This window comes from Copidosoma floridanum, unplaced genomic scaffold (genome assembly GCF_036245765.1).
Source record: "Copidosoma floridanum isolate Cflo_tuat_1 unplaced genomic scaffold, Cflo_Japanese_pri ptg000002l, whole genome shotgun sequence".
NCBI classification, from domain to species: domain Eukaryota; kingdom Metazoa; phylum Arthropoda; class Insecta; order Hymenoptera; family Encyrtidae; genus Copidosoma; species Copidosoma floridanum.
Window position 1 is genome coordinate 320,515 of NW_028321879.1, and position 25,630 is coordinate 346,144.

General features: G+C 44.2%; 5 pseudogenes; 4 read left to right on the top strand and 1 right to left on the bottom strand.

Moving 5' to 3' along the window:
• Window positions 1–1,850: 1,850 nt before the first annotated feature.
• Window positions 1,851–2,005, top strand: LOC149375936 (5.8S ribosomal RNA; annotated as a pseudogene).
• Window positions 2,006–2,632: 627 nt separating this feature from the next.
• LOC149375937 (large subunit ribosomal RNA) lies at window positions 2,633–4,948 on the top strand (annotated as a pseudogene).
• On the bottom strand, window positions 4,303–5,112 carry LOC149375938 (uncharacterized; annotated as a pseudogene).
• A 6,954-nt stretch (window positions 5,113–12,066) lies between these two features.
• LOC149375939 (large subunit ribosomal RNA) lies at window positions 12,067–19,789 on the top strand (annotated as a pseudogene).
• Window positions 19,790–22,453: 2,664 nt separating this feature from the next.
• On the top strand, window positions 22,454–23,697 carry LOC149375940 (small subunit ribosomal RNA; annotated as a pseudogene).
• The last annotated feature ends 1,933 nt before the right edge of the window (window positions 23,698–25,630 follow it).

A 25,630-nucleotide genomic window follows, 5' to 3' on the forward strand; every position in this document is an offset into this window, starting at 1 on the left:
CTTTTCCGGAAGTTCTGAGACCCTTGGCTTATATTACCCCGGTAAGGCAACGCAGCGTTTGGGACGTTGTTGACGCTTATTAGCGATGGTCGACCGGAATTTGAAAGAAAAAAAATTCACCCTCGTTTTTAACGACGAGAGCTGAAGATTTAAGCTCCAAGTGTTGGATGCGTCGTGGACTCGTCGTCAAATTCTTGATTGGATCCTTTCAGGATAAAATCATGTTTTCTAACACGTTCCTCGGCGTATTTCGCAACCATGCAAGATAGCGCAATTCAACGACAAGCCGGGCAATGGAACGTTATTGTCCTTAGGCCCCTTCAAGTTGTGTGCATTAAATTTAATTTTGATTAACGAAACTTCCTAGATAATCCTCCCAGTAGTCATATGCTTGTCTTATGCATGCTTAGTGCGATGACTGAGGGTATCTAATCTGTTGATGTCACGTTGGGCTGGCAGTAGTTTTTAATTTTTACTAACGACGTACACAAAAATCTTTTTAGAGGGACAGACGGCGTCTAGCCGCACGAGATTAAGCTATAACAGGTCTGTGATGCCCTTAGGTGTTCTGGGCCGCACGCGCGCTCAACTAAAGGAAAAAGCGTGTCTTTTTTAGCCGAAAAGCCTAGGTAACCCACTGAACCTTCTTCGTGCTAGGAATTGGGGCTTGCAATTTTTCTTCATGAACGAGGAATTCCCAGCAAGCGCGAGTCATAAGCTCGCATTGATACAGTAAGCGCTACTACCGATTAGATGATTTAGTGAGGTCCTTAGACTGGCGCGCAGCAACGCACTCGTTGCGTTGTCGATTGCGCTGGAAAAATGACCAAACATAATCATTTAGAGGAAGTAAAAGTCGCAACAAGGTTTTCGTGGGTGAACCTGCTGAAGGATCAGTAGCGTTCACACGTACGACGTCGCAACGTTTGATATTGAAAAAAAAAAGATGAATAAAAAAAAAGGAAAGAATGAAATTTTGTTTGAAAGCTGCGCCGAGGGAAAATGAATAATCGTTGAGTTCACAAGCCTCACACCACGTTTCTTTTGTTTTTCTTTCTTTTTTGTCAAGGGGCTATAAAAAATTAAGGTAACGGATTGGGGGTCGTAGGTTTCGATGCGTGCGCCAATGCCTAGCGTCTTTGTTCTATAATGGATGAAACATACGATCGGGCTGGCCACGCTCACCCTCACGCACCTGCTTGGAAATTGTAAGGTGCACGTGCACAACTGATGCTTATTTTTTCTTTGCATTTACCAGTGTATTGCCGTGGCCACCTCGAGGCTATGGTCACGAATTTTATCACGAAGATTGAATTTCAACCGACAGCGTTTTTCTCGAGTCAACGGTTATTTTGTTGAAAGCCTCGTTGTAACCGGGGGAACGTCGTTATATGGTGGTCATGCAGTCATTTCGTTTTCATAAAATGATCGAGCTTACGTGGATAATAGCGTACGCGTTACTATCCAAGGTTTTGGAATGACTTTACGCTTAATAAGCCGAGACTCTGCGTTTAAATGTCGTGAAATATTACGAACTGTTTACGTGCTGCCGTTGTTGCCCCTTTCACCTTGTTCTCAAGATAAAAAGAAATGGAAGACGGCGGCTGTTATCAAAAAGTTTCTTAATATTTCGTGGTGCGCTCTAATGCCTGTCACTCGTGTCACATTTATAGGACGCAGCGGGGTGGCCAAACAAAAAACCGATGAGCATGTTTTATTCAGAAGAGCCTGTCTCTCTGATGAAATTTGTACTGGTCTTTCATATGTAAAAAGTCTCAATGGACTTAAAAAGTATTAAACATGAAGTGTAAAAAAGAAAAATAAAAAAAAAATAATAAAAATTAATCAATTACCCTGAATGGTAGATCACTTGGCTCGTAGGTCGATGAAAAACGCAGCTGATTGCGCGTCAACTCGTGAACTGCAGGACACATGAACATTAACACTTTGAATGGACGTTGCGGTCTTCGGATATATTTTCTGGACCACGTCTGGCTGAGGGTCGTTCAATAAGAAAACGAAGACTGCTGGTCACAAAGAGAATACCAACGCGTTGTTATCTACGAACTGTCGGATAGTTTTTTTCTAGTGTACAAGCGAAATAATTGGCCGTGTGTATAAAAATAATTGCGTCGCTCGGAATAAAAAGGAATATTTAAATTGAAAAGATAAAAAAATAGATTGTCAGAAATGAGAAATTAAAATTCGAGCGATTGGAGTGGCAACGTTGATGCCGTTTGATTCATTTCTCATTTTTTCTAATTTTTTTTTCTTTCTTTTTTTTAGTCGTCGTTTGATCGAGTCCCGGAGTTCTCATAAAATAATTGTTCATCCGATCACTGTTGAATTAAGAGCGGACCAGATGAGCTGTACGATCGACAAAAATATTTCTGCGTCGAGGTTTTGAGAGCAAAACAAAAAAATTAAGCGTCGCTGACGTAAAGAAAGTAAAAAAGAAAAAACAGAAAGCAAGAGAAAAAAAATTGAGCTAGCATTTAGTCAATATGCAATCTTTTCAATATCTTACTTTTTTTGTATTTTTATTTTTTTTTTATACTTTTGTACGTGTGTGAAAAAGTTTTTTTAACTTTTTTAATAATTTATTAAGACGACCTCAAAGCAGGCAAGAATATCCACTAAATTTAAGCATATTATCAAGCGAAGAAAAAGAAACTTACAAGGATTCTCTAAGTAGTGGTGAGCGAACAGAAAAAAGCCCATCACTGAATCCCACGGTTCCGCCGTTGGTAAATGTGGTCTTCGGGAGGGTTTGATTATCTTATGGCGTCGCATTGCGTCTAAGTTCATCTTAAACGAGGCCACTTATTCGCAGAGGGTGCCAGGCCCGTAGCAACCAGAGCGCTTCGTAGGAGAACGTCTCCTTAGAATTGGGTTGCTTAAGAGTGAAGCTCCAAGCGGGTGGTAAGCTCCATCTAAGGCTAAATATAACCACGAGACCGAAAGCAAACAAGTACCGTCAGGTAAAGTTGAGAAAAACTCTAAGAGAGAGTTTAAGAGTACGAGAAACCGTTCAGGGGTGAACCTGAGAAATCTAAAAGTTCGAATAGAGAGATTCAGCGTTAGCGGCTGTTGGCTTGCGTGTAATCACGATTCTCGAACGTGCGGTGCTTTCGGATATTTAGCGCGTTTGGGGCCCACGATCGCTGCGTCATGTCCAACGACGCCGTTGTACACTTTTCTCCTAGAAGGACGTTGCGACCCATTGGGTGTCAATTGACGGCCCGTACGGGAAACTGTCGTGCTAAAGCGGCATGGCAGACCATTGGTGTCCTTTACTTGATTGACTGCCCGGAGGTATTAAAATTCTTTAATCAAGATTAGTATTGAGTCACACTATCGAATGCGTTTGGCTTGGCCATCATTCGAGTCTCACTTGGATTTAATGGACCTCTTGCCGTTACTGTGCACGTTGGGCTTCTTTGAACGTTGAAGTTCTCGAACAGGCTCGAAAAAGCCTAGCGCTCTTCGATTAAAATTACCGGTCAGTGACGCTTTTACTTTGGATACTTTTAGTATTTGTCTTGAAACACTGACCAAGGAGTCTGACGTGTACACAAGTCATTGGGACTTGTATTATTTCATCCAAAAATAACTTAGCCTAAAGGCACAATAAAAGAAAAAGTTTTCGAGCTTCGTGCTTCGCGGTCTAGGAAGGATGATTTGCATCATGTATGCAGATCCGTACTTCCGGGGCGTCACGTGCTTGATGCGAGCTGAGGCGCACCAAGAGCATACACATTGGGACATGAAAGACGATGAGCTATTCCTGGTCAGGACAAAGTCAGAAAAAACCCTAAAGGAGGTCCGTAGCGATAATGACGTCCAAATCGATCGTCGGAACTGGGTATAGGGGCGAAAGACTAATCGAACTATCTAGTAGCTGGTTCCCTCCAAAGTTTCCCTTAGGATAGCTGGCATTCGTAATTTCGAGTTTCATCTGGTAAAGCGAATGATTAGAGGCCTTGGGACTAAAACGACCTTAACCTATTCTCAAACTTTGAATGGGTGAGATTTCTGGCTTGCTTAAATATTGAAGCCAGGCGGTTTATATACAAAAAAAAAATAACAAAAGTGCCAAGTGGGCCAATTTTTGTTATCAGAACTTGCGCCGTAGGATGAACAAACGCCAAGTGAAGGCGCCAAATGGGATACCATGGAAAGCGTTGGTTTCTTAAGACAGAAAGACGGTGGCCATTGAAGTCGGAATCTGCTCAAAAGTGTGTAACAACTCACCTGCCAAAGCAACTTGCTCTGTAAATAAATGACGCTGAAGCGTCGCGCCTATACTCGGCCTGCAGCGGCAAGTGAGGTGTTGTAAAAGCAATTTTTTAACGTCATGTAGCTCTGACGAGTAGAAGGGTCGTGGCGTAGGGCTCCAAAGAGTCTGGCCGTGAGCCTGCCTTGAGCTGCCGTCGTCGCAGATCTTGGTGGTAGCAGCAAATTCTTCAGTAAGGCTGTGAAGAACTGACGTGGAGAAGGGTTTCGTTGAACAGCCGTTGCACACGAGTTAGTTGATCCTAAGCCCTAGGAGAAATTCTATGTCGATGACGGTGTTTAAATTTATTATTTTTATTAATTGAAAGCACACACCCGTCAGGTAAAGGGGAATCTGATTACCATTCCGGAACCTGGCAGCGGAAGCGCTTGAAATTTGGGCTCTCGCAAGAGTGTTCGTCGGGATAACCTAAAGTGTCTTGGAGACGCCGACGGGAGAACCGTAAAGAGTTTTCTTTTCTGCATAAGCGTTCGAGTTCTCTGGAAATTTTTAGCAGGGAGATAGGGTTTAGAACGCGAAGAGCACCACAGTTGCGGCGGTGTTTAGATCTTCTCCTTGGACCTTGAAAATCTAGAAGAGGGCCACGTGGAGCTGTCGTGCTGGTTCGTACCTATATCTGCAGCAGGTCTCCAAGGTAGAGAGCCTCTAGTCGATAAAATAATGTAGGTAAGGGAAGTCGGCAAATTGAATTAGTAACTTCGGAATAAGGATTGGCTCTGAGAAGCGGGGCGTGTCAGGCTTGGTCGGGAAGCAGGTGCGGCTGACGTGCTGGGCCTGGGCGAGGTTTAACTTTTTGGTGGTTTGCGTGCGTGCATTACGTTCACGGTGTTTGCGTCGTTAAGTCATTGCGGAGGGCAACTGAGCTCGGTACCTCATCTTGGCCTCCCGCAGATCTTCCTCGCTGCAAGGCTTACGTTACGGCTTCGCCATTGCGTTCGTTATCTCTGGCCACCATTTAACGCTTAGCTTAGAACTGGCACAAACTAGGGAAATTTGACTGTTTAATAAAGCAAAGCATCGTGATGGCCCTCGCATGTGATGACGCAATGTGACCCTACCCATCACCCTGAATGTCAACGTGAAGAAATTCAAGCAAGTGCGGGTAAACGGCAGGAGTTACTTTGACTATCTTAAGAACAGCTCCAGATGAAGCCATACTGGGCAACAGTTCTTACACAACCGGTAACCAACGCCAAGCCGATGTTTTAGGTCCGCCCAGTACAAGACGACATCATAACTCTAGTTACCCCAAGTGATATTAAAGAAGCACGTCTATCGCTTGCTATTGCTTCTGGCATAGATGGACTTACTTTTTAACAGTTTAGAGCCATACTAGCAACAGTTTCCATTCGGGTGTACAATCTGATGCTATGGTCTAAGACCATGCCATCACACCTGGCCTGCTTAAGGACCATCCTTATCCACAAAAAAGACGGAGCTTCCGATTCTGGAGATTTCCGTCCAATCTCGGTCATGTCGGTCCGTTGCAGAGTGCTGCACAAGATCTTGGCACGAAAAATTGACAGACTAATTAGCCTGTACGAACAGCAGAGGGGCTTCCTTGCGGTGATTGATGGCTGCAAGGACAACACCAAACTTCTTGATGCCCTCCTGCGTTTAAGATTCACTGAGTACAAGTCCACGTTCCCGGCCACACCCGATCTTGCGAAGGACTTCGACAGCATTGAGAACACCGCACTTAAGGCTGCGGCAGAGGCAGCGGGACTACTATCATCACGCATCGAATACCTCGGCTGCTCTTACGACAATGCCACTACAATGATGTCAGGCGAAGGATGGACATCGAAGCCACTTTGAGTCCTAAGGGTGGTCAAACAATGAGATCCCCTATCCCCCGTGCTTTTCAACATTGTGATAGATCACCTACTAAGATCTCTACCACAAGAATGTGGCTCAACCTTCGCTAGCAAGACCACCAGAGCCATGGCTTTCGCAGACGACATGGTTCTTCTTGCAGACTCTCCTGTCGGACTACAACACCTGCTCGACAGAACCAACACCTACTTGGATTCCTGTAGCTTACGATTTAACACTAGCAAATGCCACACGGTGGCAGTTGTGGCTGATGGCCACGTTAAGAGAACTGTCATCGATGCAAGGAGGACCTTCAAGATCAACGGCCAACCACTGCGAGCGCTTACAAGGGAGGACTCATGAAAATATCTCGGCGTCGAATATACACCCGAGGGCCGAGAGAGGGAGACACTCATAACCATTCTCTGCCCACTCCTGGAGCGCCTCTCACGAGCACCTCTCAAGTTTCAACAGCAGCTTTTCGAGCTCAAAGTGTTCGCTCTCCCAGAGATCTACTTTCGTATGTTCCTGGGTAGAGTTAATAATAGCGAGCTGAGAGCCATTGACAAGGCAGTACGTGCATTTGCTCGACAGTGGCTCGTGCTGCCAAATGACACCTGCACAGGGTACTTCCACACACCAACATCTGAGGGAGGCTTCGAAATACCATCGTCGCGTTGGGTGGTGCCCCTGCACAGGCAGCAGCGATTCTTTGGACTTGTGCCTGGGAATCAAGTGGAGAACTCTAGGAGCCTATACATCATTGAGGAGCTCGAGCAATGTAAGAGGAGGCTCATCGAGAGAGGAACTACCTACCTCTCCTCCAACGACATCAAGAAACGGTGGGCCAGTCTCCTTTACGCCTCAATAGATGGGGTAGCACTGAAGTAGTCCCATTACGTACCCGAGCAACATCAATGGATATCAGATGGGACCACCCTTCTTACCAGCAAGGATTACGTGGCTTGCCACAGAGTCCGAGTCGGAGTGCTGCCATTAAGATCAAGAACTAGAAGGGGCCAGCACGGAGAATGATTGTGTCGTGCAGGTTGTCTGCTGCAGGAAACCAATAACTACGTCCTGCAGCAGTGCCCGGCAACCCACAAACAACGGATCAACTTACACAATGCCATGCTGGCATACATTGGGAAGAATCTCCGCCGACAGGGGTTTAACGTCACCACTGAACCTCACATAAAAACGCTGGAGGGACTACGCAAGCCTGACGTGGTAGCAACGATGGGACAGCTTGGACTGGTGATTGATGCTCAGGTGGTCAGTGAGCAAACGAACTTTGATAGGGCTCACGCGGCCAAGCGTCGGAAGTACGCTGACAATTCTGATATCGATTTTGCGATACAGCAAGAGACCGGCGTCACTAATATCCGACACATGCTGGTCATATTCTCATCTAAAGGGTTCTGGTGCGAAAAATCGGCAGCGGATCTCCTAGTCATCAACATCATCACCAAGAGAGACCTTGCTGTAATCGCCATCAGGGTGCTGCTCGGAGGGATAATCGCACACAGCTGCTTCTCGAGGACAACAACAGCAGTCCAGAGGGCCGAAGAAATCGGCTGAAGGTTGCTGGAGCCTCAAAGTGGTGTTACCTCCCGTGTGATGGTATAATCTTCTGAAAGTTCTTTGCTGTAGCTTTAAGATTATAGTGGTTAAAATACATATTATAACATATATATGTATAAATATAAATATAATTAAATGGCTGTAGTGAACTGTGAAATAAAGGAACAAATTTTTTTTTAGCCAAATGCCTCGTCATCTTATTAGTGACGCGCATGAATAAATTAACGAGATTTCCTTTGTCCCTATCGGCAATTTAGTGAAACCACTGCGAAGCACGTCCTATGTTGTAGCTTTGGTAAGTGCCTAACGAGATGTCTCCACGTAACGCTGAATGGTAACGCTACGAGTTCCAATAGTGAAGGGACTCGCAATGGTGGCAAAATCAGGATTAGCTCTACCAATTTCAAGGTGATGTTGAAAGAATTGATTGACTAAAGGTAAAGAGAAGTGGTTATCCCTGAACGAGCTGGCTTGGGATCAAGCGTTTTCGTTTCAGAATCCTCAGGGGGCCGTCATCAAAAATGACGGTACAGGTGTGGCAAGCCCAAGTGACTCCGAGCTAGGGGAGACGAGCGCCATCTCCTCTAAATACGGTATTCGAACTTGAAGCTTCAATGACTTGCACTAGGGCGTGAGTGTATGAACGTTACATTGACAGAAAGCCGGGGCTTCGCTTTATTGCCTGGCTGTGAGGTGAAGTCTCTTTAAACTTCCAAGAATTTCAAGCTTACACGGATGGTGAGAAAATGGATGATCCACTGGGAGCCTTGGCCTCTAGTTCGTGCTGATTTTTCTTACGATTATAACATAAACTGATAGTATATCCATGGATGCTGCGGTATTCGGATGAAGTAAGAAACGGATGATACACCAAAATAAATAATGAAAGCAAAAGAAAGACAAGGAAAAAGGAGTTGTGTGAGCAGCAGAAGGAAAGCTATAGTTGAAAGCTCTAAGTCGCATGGTGAACTTGTCTGCCCCAAGCGACGTAAAGTTGAAAGCAACACAAGGGAAATAAGCAGCCCTTCGACGCCCTTTCAAACCCCGAGTACATCGACCACTCTCAAAAGTGGTGATAACTGGCAGGCACAGGGTACTGGACAGTCGAGAATGCTTATAGAGAGCAACTTAAGAAAAGCATATATACTTCTAAGAAGATCTGATGAAATTAATCTGCCCACGTCATCTTCTCAGAGTATTAGAAATATAAGCATTGAAAGCACTGAACCAATTAAAATTCGCCATAATTCGTCGAAATACTGTGTTCTCGAGTACGGTCGACTGCTAAAGATCAATTTTCTACAACTTAACGTAGGACAATCAAACAAGGTCACGGGGGATATAAGTCACCTAATCTTTATCAAAAGATTGGATGTGCTACTTCTCTAAGAACCGGCCAAGAGTAAACTGGGCAGCTCTTGGAAATGCACTAGACTTAGTACTAACATGATTATGGCTACTCGTTTTGCAGAGCCTTGGGCTGCCATCGTTGTAACAAACCCTAACTACAGGGCAATATATATTCCGCAGCTAAGTAACCAATACTGTGTAGCTGCAGAAATCACTGCTTCCAGACTCTCATTCTATGTCGTGAGTTGCTACTTTAAATTCAACGAAGACATGGAGTTGCACTTGATCTATCTGAAAATGGTGCTTTGAAAGCTAAGCGGAAAGCGGGTAATAATAGGCACTGATTCAAACGCAGAGACATCACTTTGGAGCACCAGAGATACCACCATGAACGGCGGAGCTTTTGAAAAAGTGATAGCCACCCACGGGCTTGCCACCCAAAACAAGGTCACTGGGACACCAACATACGTGTCTAAGGGGCGTAAGTCTTGGATTGACGTCACCTTAACAAATTCGTCGATGAGCCACAGGATCTTTAATTGGAAAGTGTAGGAACTGTGGACAACTAGCGAGCACAAATCGATCTCCTTTCACTTCGAGGTTCAACAAGTCGAAAGCGAAACTCCCCCTGAAAAATCAAGGTATAATTTTGACAAAGCTAACTGGGAAAAATTCGAAAGCTAACTGAAGAGACTCTGAACAGAGAGACTCGATATCTTCGAACTAAAGGACATTGATAAAGTAGAATACTACGCTCAAGAACTAAACAATGTCATAATAGACGCATGTGATTTGGCAATACCTAAAAAGGGTAATCGGAGAAGCCAGAGTCTGTGGTAGAGTGAATACTTAGAGGCCGCTAAATATAAGCTTAATAAAACACACAGGTTGTTAAAGCAATATCGTCACGATCAAGAGTTGGTAAGTGAGTACAGAGCACTGATGATAAAATACAAAAGAATGATACACCGTGCAAAGGATGAGAGTTGGAGGGATTTAGTAATGACAGTCAGCAACAAAGACATTTTTGGCCACGTTTACAAATCTATGACGAATAAGAAATCTCTTCGAACAGCTCTTAGTGCCCTAATGACCGATAAAAATTATACTATGTCAATGGTTGAAACAGCTGATACCCAGTTGAACACATACGTCCCGGACGATGACAGAACTGACGACTCTCCAGAGCTCAGTCACATGAGGAGAGAGATGGAAGCCCCCCCAGAAACGGAGAAGGCCCAAATCTTCTCTGCTTACGAGCTCAAACTTGCTTCAAAAGGGTTGAAGAATGGCAAGGCACCAGGAGCTGATCTCCTGTACGCGAAAGTTGTTTAACATGCAGCAAAGCTTCTTCAGGCGCAATTCCTGAGCCTAATCAACGCCTGCTTGGTAAAAGGGTACTTTCCACAAGTATGGAAGGAGGATACGCTTACGATCCTGCTAAAAAGCTTCAATGAAGATCTGACGGACCCGCGTTCGTACTGCCTAATCAATCTTCTTGCCGTAAATGGCAAGCTTTTGGAAAAGCTCATAGTAAACAGACTTAGTTGTAATATACTAAACTCTGAAGGTATGTCGCCTCATCAGTATGGCTTTACACGTCGGAAATCGACAGAAGATGCCATCGTGGAGCTCAGACGTCTAGTAAACGATTCGGACAGTCGGAACACGTTTAGGATTTTGTTCGATATCAAGGAAGCGTTTGACAACGTGCAGCACTCGGCAATTCTCTCAGCTTTAAAAGTGAGAGGATGCCCTAAAAACGTGTGACAGCTTATAAAGAGCTATCTCGAAAACTGGCAAGTCAATTTTGAATGGGCCGGTCAGACTGCCTCTAAGGTAGCAGCCAATGGTTGCCCCCAAGGCTCAATCCTCGGACTGAACTTTTGGAACTTGGCTTTCAATTGTCTGCTTGAAACCTTGAAGGCTAAGCTCAACGTAGAGTTTCTAGCCTACGCAAATGACCTCATAACGGTCATAGGTGGAAACTCGCGAGAAGAAATTAAGCTAAAAGGCCAGGAAGTTGTTGACGAGGTTCTTAGCTGGAGCAAGAAGATCAAACTCGAGATCTCAGAAAGCAAAACTGAAGGCATTTTCCTCAAAATTGATGAATTTGGAAAAGCTGATCGAAAAGGAAGACCCAGACCTGACAGACCCCGGAAATCTAGAGAGTTTTTTTTTAATTGTACAAGCGAAATAATTGGGCGTTCGTATGAAAATAAATGCATCGCTTGAAATAAAAAGGAATGTTGAAAAAAGAAAAAGAAAAGATGAAAAAATAGATTGTCGATGGTGGTCTGATTATAAAAATGAAGAAACGTTGACCACGAAGGTTGGGAATTTTAATTACATTCGAAAGGAGAAGTCTCGGTTTTTTTATTGATAAAATGGATTTCGTACTAAGCGAGGTTTGACGGGTCGTGCGTGCACGCTCGTCGTGTCAAACGCCAGGTCGCACCCATTGATTTTTGTAATGGTTCTGCAAACAATGCGCGCACGCAAAATCGTCAACATTGTTTGTTGTGTCGAAGGTCCGCATTTCGAACGAAACCGAGGAATTAACATTTGACTGATTGGAGTAGCAACGTTGATGCCGTTTGAATAATTTGTCATTCTTTTGAATTTTTTTCTAACTTTTCCGTGAGTCGTTGTTCGAACGAGTCCCAACGCTCTCATTAAATAACTGTTCATCCGAACACTGTTAAATTAAGAGCAAACTGAACGAGCCGTAAGATCGTCGAAAACACATCTGCGTTGCGGTTCTAAAAAAAAAACAAAAAAATTTAGCGTCGCAGGAGTAAAGAAAGTAAAAAAGATAAAAGAAAAATAAAATGACAAAAAAAAAAACTGCTATCCGGTTGGTGCATTTTTTTAAATTTTCTTTTTTTTTTGTACTTTTTTTTTTTTTTTTTTTTTTATAACGTTTTACGTGTATAAACAAACTTTTTTTCTCTCAATTGATTTTCGAAAGCACATTGTTAAAATAAAATCATTATCGTACGAAAAAAAATCAATCAAGACGACCTCAGAGCAGGCGAGACTACCCGCTGAATTTAAGCATATTATTAAGTGGAGAAAAAGAAGCTAACAAGGATTTCCAAAGTAGCAGCGAGTGAACAGGAAAGAGCCCAGCACTTAATTCCACGGTTCTGCCGTTGGAAAATATGGTGTTCGGGAGGGTTTGATTATCCCATGGCGTCACTTTGCGTCCAAGTCTATCTTGAACGAGGCCACTTACCCACAGAGGGTGCCAGGCCCGTAGCGACCGGAGCACGCCGTGAGAGAACCTCTTCTCAGAGTCAGGTTCCTTGAGAGTGCAGCTCCAAGCGGGTTGTAAGCTTCATCTGAGGCTGAATATGACCACGAGACCGATAGCGAACAAGTGACTTGAGGGAAAGTTAAAGAAAACTTTGAAAAGAGAGTTCAAAAGTACGTTAAACCGTTCAGGGGTAAGCCTGAGAAATCGAAAAGTTTGAAGGGAGAGATTCAGCGTTAGTGGCTGTTTGCTTGCGTGTTGTCGTGATTTTTAAACTTGTGGAGCTAGTAGTACGTCGCGACCCGTTAGGTGTCGATTGACGGCCCGTACGGTGGACTGTCGTACCAAACCGGCACGGCAGATTATCAGTGTCCTTTACCAAATTGACTGCCTGGCAGTTTTGAAAACTTTTGATCAAGATTGTTATCGAGTTGCACTTTCAATGGCGTTTGGCTTGGCGATTGATCGAGTATTACTCGGATTTAACGGACCTCATGCCATTGATGTGCACATTTGGCTCTTTTGAACGATAATGTTCTCGAACTGGCTCGGAAAAGCCTCGCGCTTTTGAATTAAAATTACCGGTCAGTGACGCTTTTGATTTGGATACTTGTAGGACCCGTCATAAAACACGGACCAAGGAGTCTAGCATGTACGCAAGTCATTGGGACTTGTCTTATTTGATACAAAAATAACTAAGTTTTAAGATGCAATGAAAGTAAAAGTTTGCGATCTTCAAGCTCTGCGACCTAAAGAGAATGATTTGCGTCACGTATCTGGATCTACACTCCCAGGGCGTCTCGTGCTTATTGCGAGCTGAGGCGCACCAAGAGCGTACCCGTTGGGACCCAAAAGATGGTTAACTATTGGTGGTCTAGACGAAGTCAGGGGAAATCCCGATAAAGGTCCTTAGTGATTCTGATGTGCAAATCGATTATCGAAACTGGGTATAGGGGTGAAAGACTCATTTAACCATTTTGTAGCTGGTTCCTTTCAGGTTTCCCTCAGGATAGCTCGCACTTGTAATTTTAAATTTCATTTGGTAAAGCAAATAATTAGAGGCCTAAGGACTTGAACGACTTCAAGCTATTCACAAACTATAAATTAGTGAGATTTCTGGCTTGCTTGAATAAGGAAGCCATGAGCTTTATATACAATAAAAAACGAATTAGAGTGCCAAGTGGGTTAATTTTGATAAGCAGAACAGGAGCTGTGGGATGAACCAAACGCCGAGTTAAGGGGCTAAAGTCAACGCTTATGAAATACATTAAAAGGCGTTGGTTGTTTAAGACAGCAAGTCGCTGGCCATGGAAGTCGGATTCCGCTATAAAGTGTGTAACAACTCATCTGCCGAAGCAACTAGCCCTGAACAGGGATGGCGCTTAAGCGTCGCGCTTATACTCGGCCATCAGCGGCAAGTGGGGTATCGTAAAAGCAATTTTTTATCGTCATTAGGCTCTGAAGAGTAAGAAAGCCGTCGCAGTAAGCGCAAAACAGTCTGGGTGTGAGCCTGCCTGGAGCCAGCGTCGATGCAGATCTTGTTGGTAGTAGCAAATACTTCAGCGGGGCCCTGGAGGACTGACGTGGAGAAGGGTTTCGTGTGAACAGCCGTTGCTCACGAGTCAGTCGATCCTAAGCCTTAGGAAAAATCCTATTTTGTTGACGGTGTTTAAAATAATTATCTTTAATAATTGAAAGCACACACTTGTCAGGTAAAAGGAAATCTGTTACCTATTCTGGAACCTGGCAGCGGAACCACTGAAAATTTGGGCTCTCGCAAGAGTGTTCATTGGGGTAACCTTAAGTTCTCTGGAGACGCCAACGGGAGATCTGGTAAGAGTCTTCTTTTTTGCATAAGCACTCCAGTTCCCTGCAAAGCTTTAGCAGGAAGATAGGGTTTGAAACGCGAAGAGCACCGCAGTTACGGTGGTGTCTGGATTTTTACTTCGGACCTTGAAAATCTCGAAGAGGGCCACGTGGAGCTGTCACGCTGGTTCGTATTTATATTCGCAGCTTGTCTTCAAGGTTAAGAGCCTCTAGTTGATAAAATAATGTAGGGAAGGAAAATTGGCAAATTGGATCCGTACTTTTGGAATAAGGATTGGCTCTGAGGAACGGGTTGTTTTGGGCTTGGTCGGAAAGCAGGTGCGGCTGACGGGCTGGGCCTGGGCAAGGTTTAACTTAGCAGTGGTTAGCGCATGTGCATTGCGTTCATGTCGTGCGCATCGTAAATTCGTTGCGGAGGGCAACTAAGCTTGGTATCGTGCCTTGGCCTCCCGCGGATCTTTCTTGCTGCGGGGTTTACGTGACTGTTTCGCCGTTGCGTTTGTTTTCTTCGGCCGCTTTTTAATGCTTAGCTCAGAACCGGCACAGACTAGGGGAATCCAACTGTCTAATTAAAACAGAGCATTGCGATGGACCTTGTGGGTGATGACGCAATCTGATTTTTGCCTAGGGCTCTGAATGTCATTGTGAAGAAATTTAAGTAAGCGAGGGTAAACGGCGGGAGTAACTTTGTCTCTTTTAAGGGGCACCGTGGTCCCCAGGTAAGTCGCTTGCCTCTAAACCTAAAGGATGGGGGTTTAAATCAGTAATTGGCCACGGTTTATTTTTACCCTTTTATCTACAGTGATGGTTGTTAGGGTGGTGAGGGTTTAAACGCTAATTTATTGGTGGGTAAATTTGAAGTTTTCTGCACCCTGAAAGTTCAGAGTTAGGCGGAAAAAGGCGGGTATGCTCTGGGTGGCCCCTTTTTAAGGCAAGCCGTGACTTCCCCATCTTTGGGGTTATTTGCCAGATGTGTATCTATCACTAGGAGTCTTGGTGCTTCGGCCCTGGGGGTTTCTAGCCCCTACGGTCATTCTACATTTGGCCCAACTACTAGAAACCAAGCCTTAAATAACCGTGATCTGTGCAAGCAGCGCCACTTTAACGACTAGTCAGCAACCAACGGCTGATTAAGAAGGTCCCTACCGATGTAAATACCCAGGGTTCGAGAAGATCTTTTCGACATCCAATGGTAGAGGGCAGCACCATTGAAGTGCCCACAAAGCATGGTACGATGAGTTGATTGCATCCAACAGACAAAGTGGCTGGACACCAGAGGAAACATCTCTCCTGGCCCGTCGTAAAGCTGAACTGACAATCAAGAGGGTGCGCTTTGTAAACCAGGCTTTGCTCCAGGCATTGACTTACCGGTTTATAGAGTCTATCAAACGACATGGCCGTCCTCAGGATTACAAGTAGCTGGTGCAACAATACATCACTGAACACCAAGAGATTGCGGTTGAGGCAGAGGAACTGAAGGAGAGACCTCCATCCACTTCCCTCGCTTCTACCCTTTACCCTCTGATTGTGTATCTGGGTTTTGAACTTTAGATGTCATCTGAAACTGGCTACCACTTGGAGAGGCTCCAAGAGATCATACGCTCGGCCTGCTCTGGTTCCTCTTGTCAACATATTGCGGAAAGATTGAATCTGTACCTCAGAGACATTTTTCCGCAACCTACTATCATCCAGGCACACCACAATGAACAACTTACTTCACGATCACTTACCTACAGGCAGAAAAGAAGACGAGACTATGCGGCAACACAGAGATACTGGAAGAACAACTGGAGCAGATGTATCAATGCCATCTTGGGTAACATCGAGGACGCCTGGCAGCCGGAACAGGCCAGGATGGAGACATATTGTACAACAGTCTTTACACAGCCAGCAACTACCACTAAGCCTAGCTGCATTATTAGATCTACACAATAAGACATCATGAACCCTACCACCCCGAGTGATATCAAGAGAAGAAGAACATCCCTCTCTGTCGCCCCTGGCCCGGATGGTCTAACTTCACGTCAACTTCGAGCCATTTCAGTGGCAATACTTGCTCAGATCTACAACCTGATACTACGTACAAAGACTATGCCATAACATCTGGCCTGTTCAAGAACCATCTTTATCACAAAGAACGACAGCGCCTTTGAACTGGGAGACTTCCGTCCAATCTCCATCACATCAGTCCTATGCAGACTGCTACATAAGATCCTAGCTCCAAGGATTGACAATCTTGTCAGTCTGGATGACCAACAGAGGGCCTTTTGCATGGGGATTGATGGTTGCCGGGATAACACCGTCCTACTCGACGCCCTCCTGCGATCAAGATTTACGGAACACATGTCCACATTCCTGGCCGCACTCGATCTTGCAAAGGCTTTTGACAGCATCGAACACACCGCTCTGATGACTGCCGCGGAGGCAGCTTGTTTTCCACCATCACTCATTAAGTACCTCCACTGCTTCTATAAAAACTCTACCACCATTCTGTCAGGCGAATGTTGGACATCGGAACCACTTAGAGTCACGAGGGGTGTCAAACAAGGAGACCCGCTCTCACCCGTCCTCTTCAACATCGTAGTGGACCACCTACTTAGGTCCCTCCCGCAAGAATGTGGCTCCACCTTCGCTAGAAAAGTACCAGAGCCAAGGCGTTTACAGACGATATGGTCCTCATTGCTGACTCTCCTATTGGATTACAATACGTACTCGACCAAACCAACATCTACCTGGAGTCCTGTGGTCTACGGCTCAACATTGGCAAATGCCATACAGTGGCAGTCGTGGCCGATAGCCACCTTAAAAAGACCGTCATTGATGCGAGAAGGACTTTCAAGATTAACGGTCAGCCACTTCGAGCACTAACAAGAGAGGACTCTTGGAAGTATCTCGGCCTTAAATTCACGCCCGAAGGTCAAAAGAAGACGAGACTCATTACCACTCTCAGTCCACTTCTCGAGCGTCTCTCTTGAGCACCTCTGAAACCTCAGCAGCGGCTCTTCACGCTCAAAGCGTTCGTCCTTCCAGGGATATGTTATCATATACCCCTGGGTAGGGTGAATATCAGCGAGTTGAGGGCCGTCGACAGGGTATCACGAGTATATGTTCGACAGTGGCTAGCGCTGCCTAATGACACCAGCATGGGCTACTTCCATGCGCCGGAATCCGAAGGAGGACTCAGAGTTCCATCGGTTCGGTGGATGGCCCCTCTGCACAGGCAACAGCGTCTACTTGGTCTTATGCCTGGAAGAATAGCGGACAACTCCACGAGCACTTACATCACCAAAGAGCTCGACCAATGAAGGAGAAGGCTCATGGAATGAAACACCACGTATTAAACGTTCAACGATTTAGAAAAGCGATGAGCCAATATCCTCTACACCTTTGTAGATAGGGCAGCGCTTAAGGAGTCCCAATAAGTATCACAACAACATCAGTTGGTGTTCGATGAGACACTTCTCCTCACAGGAAGGACTACGTAAATTGCCACAATGTTCGGATAGGAGCGCTGCCAACAAGAGTCAGAACTACGAGGTGTCGGCACGGCAAAAGATTGTATTGAATGAAATGCCTGCAGCAGGAAATTAATAACTATATCCTACAGATCTACCCGGCAACCCACAAACCAAGGATAGACCGACACAATGCAGTGCTGGCCTACATTAGAAGAAATCTTCACTGACAAGGGTTCAAAGTCACCCAAGAGCCACACATCAAGACGCAGGAGGGACTAAGAAAGCCAGACATCGTGGCATCTATGGGACAACTTGGACCAGTGATTGATGCTCAGATTGTCGGGGAGCAAACATGCTTGGAAAGAGCTCATACGACGAAGCTCCAGAAGTATGCTGACAATCCTGACATCAACCGTACCATCATAAGATAAACTGGCGCCACTAACAGCAGAGACATGCCAGTAGTTTTCTCATTAAGAGGAATCTGGTGCGAAAAATCGGCATCAGATCTCATGGACATTAAAATTATCAACAAAAGAGAACTGTCCGTCTTGGCATCAAGAGTACTGTTGGAAGGAGCGATCGCACACCTATTGTTCTCAAGGACAGCATTAACTGTCCAGCGTGCCCAATGGATCAGTCAAAGAAAGCTGACGTCATCCTTAACGGTGCTACCTACCGTAATAGGTATAAACTTTCTCTGATTTCAGAAAATATCCCGTCGTCTAATGCCATCGAGAATATGTATGTACTGTCCTTTGTGTGTAATATTAATGTTATATATAATAAGAGTGATCAATATATGTACATGTATGTAGATTGTAAGTGATGATTAAATGATATGATAGATAAAGAGGAACAAATTTTTAGCCAAATCCCTCGTTATCTAATAAGTGACGCGCATGAATAAATTAACGAGATTCCCTCTGTCCCTATGTGCGATTTAGTGAAACCACTGCCAAGGGAATGTGCTTGGAAAAATTGGCAGGGAAAAGAGACTCTGTTGAGCTTAATTCTAGTCTAAAACTGTGAAGAGACATGAGAGGTGTAGCATAAGTGGGAGATGCGCAAGCGTCGGTAGTGAAATACCACTACTTTCATCGTTTCTTTACTTACTCAGTTAGGTGGAGTGCGTGCGCCGTAGACCTCGCGTCCCAGCTGTCACGGTGTTCTAGAGCCAAGCGTGTAACAGTGGCGTAAAGCTAGATGTCTTTTCGTTCGTTTTGTTTGTTCTCGCAAGGGGATAGCGGGCGGGCGGGGAGCTCTAGTCGAAATGCCGTTTATACTACCACGTGATCTGATTCGAGGATACTGCCAGGCGGGGAGTTTGACTGGGGCGGTACATCTGTCAAAGAATAACGCAGGTGTCCTAAGGCCAGCTCAGCGAGGACAGAACCCTCACGTAGAGCAAAAGGGCAAAAGCTGGCTTGATCTCGATGTTTAGTACGCATAGAGACTGCGAAAGCAAGGCCTATCGATTTTTTTCACTTAAAGAGTTTTCAGGAAGAGGTGTCAGAAAAGCTACCACAGGGATAACTGGCTTGTGGCGGCCAAGCGTTTATAGTGACGTCGCTTTTTGATCCTTTGATGTCAGCTCTTCCTATCATTGCGAAGCTGAATTCGCCAAGCGTCGGATTGTTCACCCTTCAACAGGGAACGTGAGCTGGGCTTAGACCGTCATGAAACAGGTTAGTTTTACCCTACTGATGACTTTGTCATTGCGATAGTAATCCTGCTTAGTACAAGAGGAACCGCAGGTTCGGACACTTGGTTTACGCACTCAGTCAAGCAGCTAATGGTGTGAAGCTACCATCCGTGGGATTATGCCTGAACGCCTCTAAGGCCGTATGCTTTCTAGTCAAAGGTGGCAACGATATATTTAGGAGTCTTGTGAGTCGAAAGGCTCAAAACAATGTGACACTTATTATTACTAGGTAATCTGGTTTTCTTCGGGAAGCCAGATTATCACACGGGCCCAAATTTCCATACGACGTTTAAAAAAATTGCCGCTGGCCTTGGGATCTCATCGAGTGAGTCGGAGGTTAACGTCAGACGGTCGACCATGGGTTTCTTAAACCAAGTTTGATGTCAAGACTCGGAATCGTCTGTAGACGACTTAGGTACCTGGCGAGGTGTTGTACTTGGTAGAGCAGTTACCACGCTGCTATCTGTTGAGACTTAGCCCAAGGCTTGGGGATCCCCCTTGTTAGTTAGACGAGGCCCTATAAAAAGAAAGGAAAGAAAAAAAAAATCAACAACTATGATGACAACGAAAAATAAAAGAAAAGATGATAAACAACAAATTAAGATGAAAAGGAGATAGGAGTGTAGGGAAAAAGAAAATTGAATTGTATTGAAATTATCATTAGAAAGCTAAGAGCAGAGCCCTAATCGTAGCTTGGCTCGTTACATATAATTTAATACAATTGTAAAGCTAATTGCTCATTAACACTGGTGTCATAGACACCAACAACAAAAAGACTGCATATAAAAAAAATGTTGAAACAACAATAAAATGAATAATAATTATTTACCATATACATAAATAAATTAAAATAAGCCAAATAGGAAGAAGAGTTTTTGAAAACAATAACTGAAAACGAGTGGAATAAGAACGATCGTAAAAAGCAATGCGCGTGTAGTGTAAGAAGAGAAAAGAAAACAAAAAGAGAAGAAGAAAATAACCTACGAAAAGGAAAAACAAAAATAAAATAAAATTGAGAATGCCGACGAGAGAAGCAATGCGCGTTATGGGAGCAGGTGGGTGGTATGCGTGTGTGCGATTGGGGTGATGAAAAGCGGCGGTCAGGGCAGAACGCGCGAGATAGTTAATACGTTATTAAACGTTTTAATAATTTATTTCATTTGTCACCTTTGGTCTACCGAATACTCTTTAACTGCCGTAAGAGGGTATGCTCGAGAACCAATGCGCCACACGGACTTGTGATGCATCATTTGCGATGATCGCTACTTGATTGTCTGGCTTGCTTGCTTAGAGGGCGGCGTTCCGTGCTTGGACAAAAATCAATGCCCGTGTTACCGACCTGTGGGCAAAAATCATTACCGTCACTAATACCACAGGCACTCGTTACTTCAAGCGTCTTGCTCGCTATACTATCAAACGAACGACGACTTTGTCACAGAGGCTTTTTATATGCTTGATAAGCAAGCGCAATAAATCTTTGCTACGTTGCACAAATGCTCCAATGGTCAGGCGCGCAGGGAACTCTTAAATATGCCGAGACACAGTCGAGAAAAGTTGCAATGCACGTGCAGGAATTGCGGACTGACTAGTTTTTTGACTGGTTTAAGCCGTGACTGACTGTTACTAGATTGTTCCATGGAAAAATTAGTTACCATAAGCGCATTGAGAGTTATGCTTAATAAAAAACCGATCTTTTCTTTCGAACCCTCGTCAAATTGTACGAGGTCTGTCTTCGAATGTTTCTCTTGGTCTGCGTGTTTTCACGGGTATCTGTCGAGCGACTGGTATGCTCCTTCTTTATAGCTGGTACGCATGAGGTGCATACAAAAAAAATTTTAAATAAAACAGTAATTTACATCGACCGTATCGTATTAGGTTTGCTTTAAGGGCGTGTTGTTACGCGAGCATCGCGGCACCATTGCAAAGACGGGACCCATGAGAATTTAGGGTCACTGACCCGGAATGCAAAAGCCGAAATGCGTGCTCCCAACTCCATCAACGATCATTCCCGTACTGCTATTCAGGCCTCAATAGATTGGAGGTCTGTTAAAAAAGCGTGCGCATCAAATTTTTGAGGGTATGTATGCTCCAAGGGTAATGCGTTTGTCTAAAAAGCAATCCACGTGGCTGCGACCGAAAAACTAGTGACTTATGGCGCTTAGCCGTTACGCGAAAGCTATGCGCGTTTTTTTGTAAGCAATGCGCGTTATTAACTTGTCAATTTTTACGCCTTGTCAATCCGAAAGCAATGCGCATTATTGTCATTGGAAACTTTCATCTCGCTTGATTGCGTGTGTTAAACGGTACTTTGCTTCTTCGCGCCCGAGGACGCCTCGGAACTTGTGAGACGGCTTGCTTGTCGAGGCAAGCTTTTATTTAAAGCATTTCTGCGGGCTAGCGTCTTCGACCAAATGGTCCTTAATGTGAATTACACCTCTGGCGTTACATGGACCGTCGTCTCGGCTCGTAGCTTCTCGACGGTATGGTTACCAAGCAACGACTCACTAGATACCAAGTGAGGATATAACGTGTACCTTCCATACGTATACTACTGTGGTAAGCCCTGGCCTAGCGTCAGTGACCATATCGTCAAGTATTTCTCAACTCGCAACTCTCACGAAAGACTGTTGACACTTGAATGATGAATTTACGTGGCTCTGTTTAAGTTAAATTCAGCACCTCAAAGCTTGCCGTGCCAACCTGGTTTTGTTTATTTACTGGGTCGTTCGAATAACAAAAGTGCCGTGGTCCATCTTAAGGCGTTGTCAACAACCAATAACGAACATTCTTTGTTGCCACTTTCAGATTTTCTAAGGCCCATGGCTTGTATGATCCGGTAAGGCAACGCAGCGTTTGTGACGTTGTTAACACTTATTAGCGATGGTCGACCGTAATCGAAAGAAGAAAATCAACCTCGTTTTTAACCAAGGGAGCTGAAAAATTAAGCTTTATGTGTCAGACGCGTCGTGGACTCGTCGTTGAATTCTTAATTGGATTCTTTCGGGATAAAATCATTTTTCCTTCCACGTTTTTCGGCGTATTTCGCAAGACACGCAAGAAAGCGCAATTCAACGACAAACCGGTCGACGAGATGTCATTGTCCTTAGGCCACTCCGAGTTGTGTGCTTTGACTTTAATTTTGACAAACGAAGCTGCTTGGTTGATCCTTCATATGCTTGCCTTAAATATTATTTCATGCACGTCTCAGTGCATGCTAAATTAAGGTGAAACCGTAGATGGTTTATCAAATTATTTATGGTTTTTTAGATCGTATCCACATTTACTTAGATTACTGTGGTTATTTTAAAGCTAATACATGTAAACCAGAGTTCCGGCCAGAAATGGAAGAAACGCATTTATTAGATTAAAACCAATCGGTGGCAGGGACTCGTTTACGCGCGTTCCCTTGTCCATCGTAAAAGTTTATGGTGACTCTGAATAACTTTTGGCTGATCGCACAGTCCTCGTACTGGCGACGCATTTTTTAAATGTCTGCCTTATCAACTGTTGATGGTAAGTTCTGCGCTTACCATGGTTGTAACTGATAACGGAGAATCAGGGTTTGATTCCAGAGAGGGAGCCTGAGAAGTGGCTACCACATCCAAGGAAGGCAGTAGGCGCTCAAATTACTTACTTCCAGCATGGGGAGAAAGTGACAAAATATAACGATACGGGACTCATCCGAGGCCCCGTTATTAAAATAAGTACACTTTAAATCTTCTAACGAGGATCCATGAGAGGGCAAGTTTGGTGCTAGCAGCCGTGGTTATTTCAGCTTTAATAGCGTATATTGAAATTGTTGCGGTTAAAAAGCTCGTCGTTGAATCTGTGTGCCTTGCTGTTGGTTCATCGCTCGCGATGTTTAACTGACAAGATTGTGGGACGTCCTACTGATGGGCTTAGCTCGAGCCTACGTCTCGCACGGGTCGGCCTAGTGGCTTTACGGCCGTTGGCGTTGGCCCGTCACGTGCGTGCGCTAGAGCGGCCCAGCTTAATCTCATCACCATGCTCTTTACCGGATGTGGAGATGAGCTGGTACGTTAACGTTTAATAAATTAGGGTGCTTAAAGCAGGCTTGTTAACGCCTGAATACTAGTGCATAGAATAATGGAATAGGACCTTGGTTCTATTTTGTTGGTTTTTGGAACCCTGAGGTAGAGATTAATAAGGACAGATGAGGGCATTCGTATTGCGACCTTAAATGTAAAATTATTGAATCGTCGCAAGACGGATAGAAGTAAAAGCAGTTGCCAAAAATGTTATTTATTTATTAGGAACGAATGTGAGAGGTTTGAAGGCGATTAGATATCGCTCTAGTTTTAACCATAAATGATGCCAGCTATCAATTTTTTTCCTCCGATGTCTTGACGGGCAGCTTTTTGGATACCAAAGTTTTTGGGTTCCAGGGAAAGTATGGTTGCAAACCTGAAACTTAAAGGAATTTTCGAAAGGGCACTATCAGGAGTGGAGCTTGCGGCTCAATTTGACTTACCATGGGGAACCTTATCAGGCCTGGACACTGGAAGGAATGACAGATTGATAGCTCTTACTCGATTCGCTGGGTGCTGGTGCATGTCCGTTTTTAGTTGGTAAAGCGATTTGTCTTACTACTTCTGATAACGATCGAGACTTTAGCTTGCTTAATAGGCGTTACTTCCGGTATCTCGAAGGCCAAGGCCCCGTCGCATGCTTTGCGCGATGTTTGACGGTATCTTATCTATTGGTGTCGTGCGGGGCTGACGGTGGTTTTTGGTTTTTACTATTGACGTACACAAAAATCAAAGGCCTATTTTAAAGGTGCCAGAGCTGTCCAAGGTAGCTGAAAGGCTATTTCATGCGCAGATTTCTGACTTTCTTGAGAGTCAGGATCTCTTTGCCCAAAACCAGGCAGGTTTCCGTAAGGGACATAGCACCTAATTAGCTATGCTTTGTGTCCTTGATGATGTCCAAGCTGCCATCGATAAGGGCTTGTTAACAGTGCTGGTCCTTTTTGATATTTCAAAGGCTTTTGATATTATTTCGCACAGGGTTCTTATTGAAAAGTTGCAAAAATTTAATTTTAATGACATTGTCATAAAATGGTTTTATAGCTACCTGGTTGGGAGAGAACAGGACGTTTTTCAGGATGGGACTTCTGCATCTGGTTGGCTTCTACCGTTTACAGGAGTGCCGCAGGGGAGCATACTTGGACCACTGCTCTTCTTTATTCTTATTAATGATCTGCCTAATGTTCTCTGCTTTGCTAAACACATGATTTGTGCCGATGATCTACAGATTTAAGTAACTTGTTCTCCTGGTGATTTTTACTTGGGCATTAAAATGGCAACTCTTGAATCACGGGCTGTAGCTTCATGGGCGGAACTAAATAGGCTACTTAATCATCTTGCAAAGATGAGAGTTATGATACTCAGTAGCCCTTATTTTCTGCGTAACATAAATTACTCTGATATCCCAAAGATAGTGATCGATGGTACTGAGCTGTTATATGTTCGTGAGGTAAAAAATTTGGGCCTCTGGGTTACTTCATCGTTGAGCTGGGAACGTAACGCAAGTTGCGTTGTTAATAAAGTTTATCGCTCACTTTATTCTCTTAAGTACTGTCGTCATGCCCTGTCTTTCTCTCTTCGCAAAAAACTGATAGAGAGCCTCATTTTTTCTTTATTTGACTACACATCAGTGGCTTATTACTCAGTTGATGCAGCATCAAATCTAAAACTACACAGAGCTATAAATGCCTGTGTGAGATTTGTGTACGGGAACATTGATTGGTTCTCACGTGTCACTCCATATCGTCTCTCTCTAGGATGGCTTTCAGTCGCTAGGCGAAGATATTACTTTCTTGGAATACAGGTGTTTAACGTCTTAGCACGCTCGTGCTCTAAATATTTTGCCTCGCTTTTCTCTCTCCTTAATGATGAGAACAACTTAAGACGCTTTTCTCGGTTCATCACTATTGTGCTTATTTGCCTTCACTTTCGAACCGAAACATATAGACACACGTTTGTTGTTCAAGGAACGGTATTACATAATAAAATGTTAATAAACTCATTCGATCCTAATCAGCTTAATAGTTTTCGGTCTGATTTCTATTGTAATGTACTTATTTTAGATAGAAAACACTGGTGTCTTGCTCAAGGTCTTACTGCTTGTATGTAACTATTTATAACTATTCATAACTATCACTTTTTACCAGTGCTCACGCCAATCATAAATTTTTAATTTTCTCTTTTGATTTTCTTATTTTCTCTTGCACAATACGTTAAATGCAATGGTTATATTTCCTGGAATTGTAATAGCTTTATCTTTGCTCTATCATCTAAAAGTAATATTTATCAATT